Genomic DNA, 8,130 nt, shown 5'->3' on the forward strand with positions numbered 1-8,130 from the left:
GGTGAAAGTTTACAGAGCAAATTATTTTTACCATTCAACAATTTATACTCATTTTATTTTGTGGTATTGGTTGCAATCCCCTCATTGTAATGCTATTCTTCTCATTTCCTCCCTGAGTTCTTTGTTTCTATTCTTCTGTCCTTTTTTTCCTGCCACTTTCTGGTTTCTGAATTTTTGTTTTTGTGTAAATGTTGTCCTTGGGCCTCCTATGATTGAATATTCTGAGGCATGTATTCCTTCCTGGTATTATCATTCACTTTATAAATATGTCTACTTTGGGACTGGAAATTGATTCCTGGGAGTGGGTTTAATTCCAGGCTCTGCAGGTTACTTAGAGTCTTCATCTCAAAGGTTTCACCAATCTCTGTGAGACCAGTTAGTCTGGTCTTTTTTATGATTTTGACTTTCATTCTACATTCCTCCCCCCGCCCCCCCCCCCGCCCCGTGTCAAGAATATTCTATTACAACCCTGATTATGTTAGATGGAAGCTGTACTTAGTCACCATCTACTTCTTCAGGTCACAGGGTAGTTGAGGTTGATGTCACATGGTCCCTTAGGTCTTTGGTGTAATAATTTTCTTTAGTCATTGCATTTCTCACTATTTTTTTTTTTTTTTTAAATTTGGATGTGCAGAGACTAATAGTTGGCATTTTAGATGGACACTTGAAAGCTAGAAGACACCAGTCATTACTCACCACAGTAAGATGTAGAACATTCATTATTTCTGTGAACGATTTTATGCCAGTTGACCTAGATATTTCTGAGACTGTGGTCCTAAGTACCAAAGCCCAGTGACTCACGCCTTAAAGGTGCTTGGTTATGGCTAAGAAGCTGACACAATTTTGTTCTTCTATGCTCCACTCTATACTTGGCTATATTTGCAGTTCATGCATGCACATATGTAAAAATAACCTCTGCCAAACCTAAATATACTCATTGGTGTTCCCATTCACCTTCCCATATCTGTTCTACTCACATGTCTACCTATGATCTACTTGCGATTACTGTTTGCTGTGGAATCCTGGAGTGGCAGTGTAGGATAAGCACTAGACCGCAAGGTCAGTTTGAAGTGCAATGTCAGTGGTTCAAATTCACCAACCATTCCTTGAAACGCTATACATGGTCACTAAGAGTCAAACTGGAAGGCTTGACAACAACTTGAAAACAATATTACTGCTATGGCAGGATTGTATATGTAATAAATTTTACCTTTGTTGTCTTTTACTTTTGTGCTCTCCCAGTGTCTTTCCTTGTCTTGATCATGTTGTGCTTACCCTCCCCTTATCATATATTGCTTTTATTCTTAAGTTGGTGATTTTCTCTTCCTTGCCCCTTCTTCTCTAGCAACCATAAAACAATGTTTCCTCCAGTGTGTAAACCTTTTCTTGATTTTTTTAAATAGTAGCCTCATACAATATTTGTCATTTTGTGATTGCCTAATTTTCCTCAGCATATTGTTCTCCAGATGCATCCATATTATTAGGGGTGTCATGGATTCATAGTTATTTTTAATGTTGCATAGTATTCCATAGTATGTATGTACCAGTTTGTACCATGGTAGCATTCATTACCAGGTTGTTTTGACTATGTGGCTAATAGTAGGTTTTGAGAACAGGAAGTGTGGGCTTCTTGGTTCTTCTTTAGTAGTGCTTTGCTTATTTGAGTTCTCTTTCATTTCTATATGAAGTTGGTGATTAATTTTTCAATCTGTTCCAAGAATCAGAATGGAATCTGGATTAGAATTGTATATTATCTGAAGATTGGTTTAGATGGTATTGACCTTTTCACAATGTTAAGTATTCCTATCCATGAGCATGTTATGTTGTTTGGATTTTTTTCTGAAGTCATCATCTTCTACCAAATTAGTCCGTAACTGTTCTATTTTATTGTGGTTAAGTCTGAAGAAAGAATATGAACACATATCTGTGCTACTTGTCATGCTTTTAAAAGATATTAATTGTTAACTGATTGAAGACATTTTTTTAAAAAACTTTAGACTTGTGACCATGCATGCAATACACAAATACATACATTCTTAATGTGTTTAATTCATTTAACCATGCTCTGAGAAACACCACTAAAATTGCTATTAGGAGTGGTGTTTAGAAATCAATGCAGAACCCAATAGGATTGCTTTAATATTATATGGTGTGTGTTTTTTTTGTTTTGTTTTGGCCTGTATTCCAAATGATCCAAATATTCTTTGTGTTGGTGGTATGCCATGGACTAGAAATGGCTAATGGAACCAAAAACACTTAGCAAAGACAATATGATATCATCATCTAACTTTTCTATCCACAGATAGCAAAAACAATTTAAATGACTGTGGAAACAAAAACACAAATACTTTGCTGGAATCAGTTATATAAAGTAGAAATAACCCTTCTGTGTTGTCAAATAGGAGTATACAGCAGATGTATAGATGTATAGTAGAAAGAAGATGCACATAGGGAAAAAAGTGAGATCATGATGGGAACAGCAAAATGAAGGAAACCTGGATGACAATGAATATTACTTCATAAAACTTTGGTTCACTTTTCTAGACAAGTTAGAGTTTAAACAGTTCATCTGGATTGGTCAAGGTGTGGATTTGTGTTTCTGTTTGAAGAGCATTATATGATCCTAAAATTCATAATTTTACCCTAATTTCTAGCCAGAGCAGAAAAAGTCTCTTATATTCTGGTGTCGAGGACCAAGAAATTATTTTCATTACAGCCTTGGATTTTGCATAAAGATATAAAAGGCATTCTTTGAATTTCTACAAATCAGTTCGTGTAATCAGGATAAATTATGCTGAGATGGAATCTCCAAAATTGTAGATTAGTACAGCAAAGATACATTTTTCACTCATAGTACATGTTTCTCACAGGACAACTGGGAATTCTGCTTTACCATTTTTCAATCCAGATTCAATGCCTATAAAACTTATATCATCAGGAATGTCTCTGACAGCCTTGGCAGTGAAAGGGAACAATAGCAAACTGAACTTTTGAAGATTTCTATCTCAAAATGCACCTGTCAATTCTGCTCACATTTATTATCCAAAGCAAGTCATGAAGACATGAAATACATGAAATGTCCCTGGGATGCATTTTATGTCATGAGGATAAAGGAAATACAATTTTACCATATGACCAAAAGATGAGGCACTAGAATATTTACCAAAATTCCTAATGACTATTGCAGTCAGCACAGAAAATACCCACGTTGTTTATAACATACAATGGTCAATTACAAGAGACAAACCAACCAGCAGGAAGGCTGAACTATTGATTTTGTCCATTTTCACTGTTGTTTATAATCCTTTTCATCTGACTGATTATATCGATGCCCAAAATACTTAAACTGGCCCAAATTAATGAATAAGTGTATCCATTATAGTGTCATTTCAGGCAATTAAAAAAAAAAAAAATCACGAACCATTAGAGATGTGTTTCCCTGAAATATTTTCAACAAAAGAAGTCACTAGAAAAAAATATTAAGTTTGTAAAAGCATAGCTATTATAATAAATATCTCAGTGCTTTCTGTGTATATGAACATTGCTGTGAACATTTCTTTTCCATGTATTTTGTATGCTTTTTTTCCTGTCTCCTTATGATATAAATCAAAGCGACTGCTTTTTCAAAAAATGTCCTTGGAGTAACAACGCCATTATGGTTGTCATTCCTATGATGTTCTCAAGCCAGTCAAAATGTAGACTTAGGTTCCAAGTAGTAACTTATTGTGTAACAGGGTAGTCACTTCCACTCTCATGACAACAGCTGCTCTAAATGTGACAAATACCATTATCATCGTGGCTCGTATTACCTCAAACCACAAGGTGCTATCTGAACAAATGCTTGGTGTTAACTGTCAGATTCTTGAATGTTTCACATTTTTCTTTAACTCTTTGGGTTATTGTAACAGTTGTTTGCAAACATCATAAAGCCCACATTAGTGGCAGCATGAGTAAGAATATTTTGACCCAGTTGTCTGCCCCTTGAACCACCATAGGGAATGCTGCATGTTTGCTCATGCTAAAGCAATAGATTTAAATAGCAACCAGGATCAACTTCCCACTGAATATGTCCAAAGGCATTTTCAGTTTCTGACTCCATTTGGGTTAGTTTTCTTTCATCAGCTGGTCTGAGAATGTCCAAGGGTATTCGGACCCTAACTGAGAAAGCATAACAGACTAACAGGAATTTCAAACATGACTTTGGTTGGGCAATATTTTCACTTATATGTTCATATACAAGGATAACCCCTTCGGCAGCTAAAGTTACCAGTGTGTGTTGAATAGCAATCCTTTTCTTTAGAAACAGGGACATGAGCAGCTTTAGAATTTGTCATCCTCTGATCTCTTTCATTCTGAAAATACCCCATGCTATTTTATGTAGTGGTAATGAGTTAGATATTTCTAGTGCTTGCTTGGGTAAGCAGTCATGAGGGTTGTTGTAATAAATAAATAGTAAGAGTACGTTTGCTCTGATAATAGCAACTTTCATTGAAGGATATGGATGCGCCTTATAAAAGAGTGATATAGAATCCTTAGAAAGGCTTTTATTAGCAAAAATGTAGCACAACAATTTTTAAGTGAAACAGGAAGGCAGAGAGGGGAAAGAATTTCTGACATTGTGTTTCTAGTTGTCAATTGCAATTTTAGACACCAGGCTCACAACCCAAACAGGTGAGAAGCTAAGAAAAGATCCAGTAAGAAAATGCACTTATAGTGCATTGACGTTGAACATCATGAGAGACTTGTCCTCAAGATTATTAAATTTTCTAGACATTATCTATCTGTCAACAAATTATATTAGTCACTTTCATAAGTACCTAAATGCTAATATATCTAGTTGAAATTTCACTTTAGATAAAAAATAAAGTTAATATTATAATTCTTTCATCTACTCCTCATAGGATAATTAGATGTATTTCAACAATTACCCCCCAAATTTGAAGAAATGTCTACTACATATATAAAGGGATATAGTAGTAGAGATAAAATTGGTACTATCTTTCTGGAATCAGTATTAAATTTTGTCAAAAGATTAATCTTCTTATTCCTAAAAATAATGTGGATCTCAATTAAAGTTAATTTGGATTACATGCATATTCAAAAAAGGAAAGTAACTTTAGTGCATGTTGGGTGGCAAGACAATGTCAAACCAAGACTGACGTTTACCCTGGATAATTGAGATTTGACTGAATGTGTAATATACAAGTGTGTTCATCTTAAAGGTGAGTTCTTTTAATGTTTTCTTTTCATGTGATGTTTAGATTAATCACAGTTTGTTCTAGTCTCAACACAATATACAATAAACAATAATCTCAAAATGAAACTGGCAGAATTGTATTCTTCTCTTCTGTAATGTGATATTTCTCAATTTGTTCACATTTCCTTGAAATAAAAACGACTTTCATTCAGGTATTTATTCTGAATTTCCTTGTGAAATCAAAATGAGGATATTTTTACTCTATTGCCTTCTGCATTTTTTATTATTTTATTATTCTTGCAATACCCCTGCCCTCGTGGCTTCATTGCTCATTAGGATTTGATCATTCACAAGAGAAAATCACTGAATTGTGGGACTGTAGGATAACTACTGGACTACTAACCACAATGTTGGCAGTTGAAACCAATCATTCACTCCTTGGAAACTCTATGAAGGGTCACTATGAGTCGGAATTGATTTGACAGTTCTTAAAATCAACAACATACTAAAAAAGATGAAATTGTCTGCTCCTGTAAATATTTGCAGTTTTGTACACTCTTTGTTGTTCTGTTATCTGTTAGTAAGGCAGTTCTGACTCATAGTAACCATATGCAAAATGGAATGAAACATTGCCTGGTCCTGTGCCACCCTCACAATTATTATGTTTGAATGCATTATTGCTGACATTGTGTTACTCCATCTTGTTGGGGTCTTCCTCTGTTTTGCTGAACCTCCACTTTTACAAGCATTATGTCTCTTCCAGGGCCTAGCCCATCTTGATAATATGTCCATAGTATGAGAGGAGAAATCTCGACATCCTTGCTTACAAGGATCATCATTATGACTATTTTTCTTCCAGATATGTTCTGATATGTTCTGATAGGTATGTTCTGGCAGGCCGTTGTACTTTCAATATTCTTCTCCAACACCACATTTCAAATGTATCAATTCTTCTATGGTCCAACTTTCACATGCATATGATACAATTGAAAATACCAATACTTATGTCAGGCACACCTTAATCCTCAAATTGATATCCTTCCTCTTGAATACTTTAAAATGTTTTTTTTGCTTGTTTTATTTGTTTGTTTGGTAGCAGCGGTAGCAGATTTGCTTAATGCAACATGTCATTTGATTTCTTGACAGTTTCTTCCATGAATATTGATTATGAATCCAAGCAAAATGAAGTCTATGACAACTTCCAACTTTTCTCCATTTATCACGAATTTATTTATTGATTCAGTTGTGAGGATTTTTTTTTTTTTTTTTCATTAAAGTGTAATCTATACTGAAGACTGTTGTCTTGGACCTCTATCAGTATTTTAAGTTTTGTTTCCTTCCAGCAAACAAAATTGTATCATCTGCATATCACAGGTCTTCCTCCAATCCTGTTATCAGGTTGTTCTTCATATAAGCCATCTTTTCAGATTATTTGCTCAGTATACAGATTGAATGAGTATTGTGAAAGTATACAACCCTGACACACACCTTCCCTGATTTGAAATCATTCATTATCCACTTGTTCCATTTGAATGACTGCCTCTTGATCTATGGACAGGTTCCTCATGAGTACAATTAAGTGCTCTGGAATACTCATTCTTATCCATAGTTTCTTACCATACACATAGTCAAATGCCTCTGCATAGATCAAAGTCATATGCATGTGATAGTTGAACAGTGAGCAAAACATAAGAAGACATCTTTTTGGTATTCTGTTTTCATCCAAGATCCATCTGATGTCAGCAATGATATCTTAACTCTCCATCCTCTTTTGAACATGGCTTGTATTCAGGACACCCCTCTGGTTGTACTGTTGCAACCAGTTTTGCATTATCTTCAGAAAAATTTTGTTTTCATGTGATACTAATGAAATTGTTTGATTATTTCCACAGTATAATTGGTCACCGCTCTTTGAAATGGAAATAACTATATATCTCTTCCAGTCAGTTGGCTTGTCTTCAGATATGTTGGCATAGAGTAGTGAGCATCTCCAGTGATGCATCAGTTTGTTGAAAGATTTCAATTTGTATTTAGTCAATTCCTGGACCTTGTTTTTTTCAAATGTCTTCAGTGAAGCTTGGATTTGTCCGTTCAGTACAACTGGTTCTTGTGCATATGCTACCTCATTAAATAGTTAAATAGTGATCATTTATTTTGGTGCAGTGACTCTCTATATGTTACATCTTCTTTTAATACTTCCTGCATCATTCAATAATTTGCCCTTATTGTTGTTGTTGATAAACATCTTCGAGTCCATTCCGTCTCATAGTGACCCTGCATACTGAAGAGTGACAGGTGACTTTTCTGTTCAAACCCACTTTGCAGTATAATGCTTATTCGACAGTGCAACACCAGGATTCCTGAATTTGTCCACAGAATCCTTCAATTGTAAAAAATTCAAGGCTTGAATTTTTTCATCAGTTCTTTCAGCTTGAGAAATGTTAAGTGTGTTCTTCCTTCAAGGTTTTCCAATGCTAGGTTTTTTGTTTTGTTTTGTTTTTTCCTCTTTGAATTTAATGAGTTTATACCAAAAAAATTTAGGTAGTCATTTTATATTTAAGGAATAGAAATCTTTTTAAAAAAAAATACAAAGGATAAAAGGATATTAACCAAGTTTACACTTTTTTTGCTCTAATTTTTAACAACAATTCATCTCATAACTTATTGCAATGTGCAAATGCATTTGCAGCACCCATTACAATCATAAAAATAAATTAAGGAAGTACACTGTTAACAGTGCCCCTAGAGGAAATTGATTCACTTCTACTAAAAACATTATAGTATATAAGGATTACATAATAATACTATCTAGCCAATTGCATGTTTGATCGCTGAAAGTGAAAAGGACTTGAAACATTTACTTATGAAGATCAAAGAGCACAGCCTTCGATGTGGATTACATCTCAATGTCAAGAAAACAAAAATCCTCACCA

Source organism: Chrysochloris asiatica, unplaced genomic scaffold, assembly GCF_000296735.1.
Source record: "Chrysochloris asiatica unplaced genomic scaffold, ChrAsi1.0 scaffold00227, whole genome shotgun sequence".
NCBI classification, from domain to species: domain Eukaryota; kingdom Metazoa; phylum Chordata; class Mammalia; order Afrosoricida; family Chrysochloridae; genus Chrysochloris; species Chrysochloris asiatica.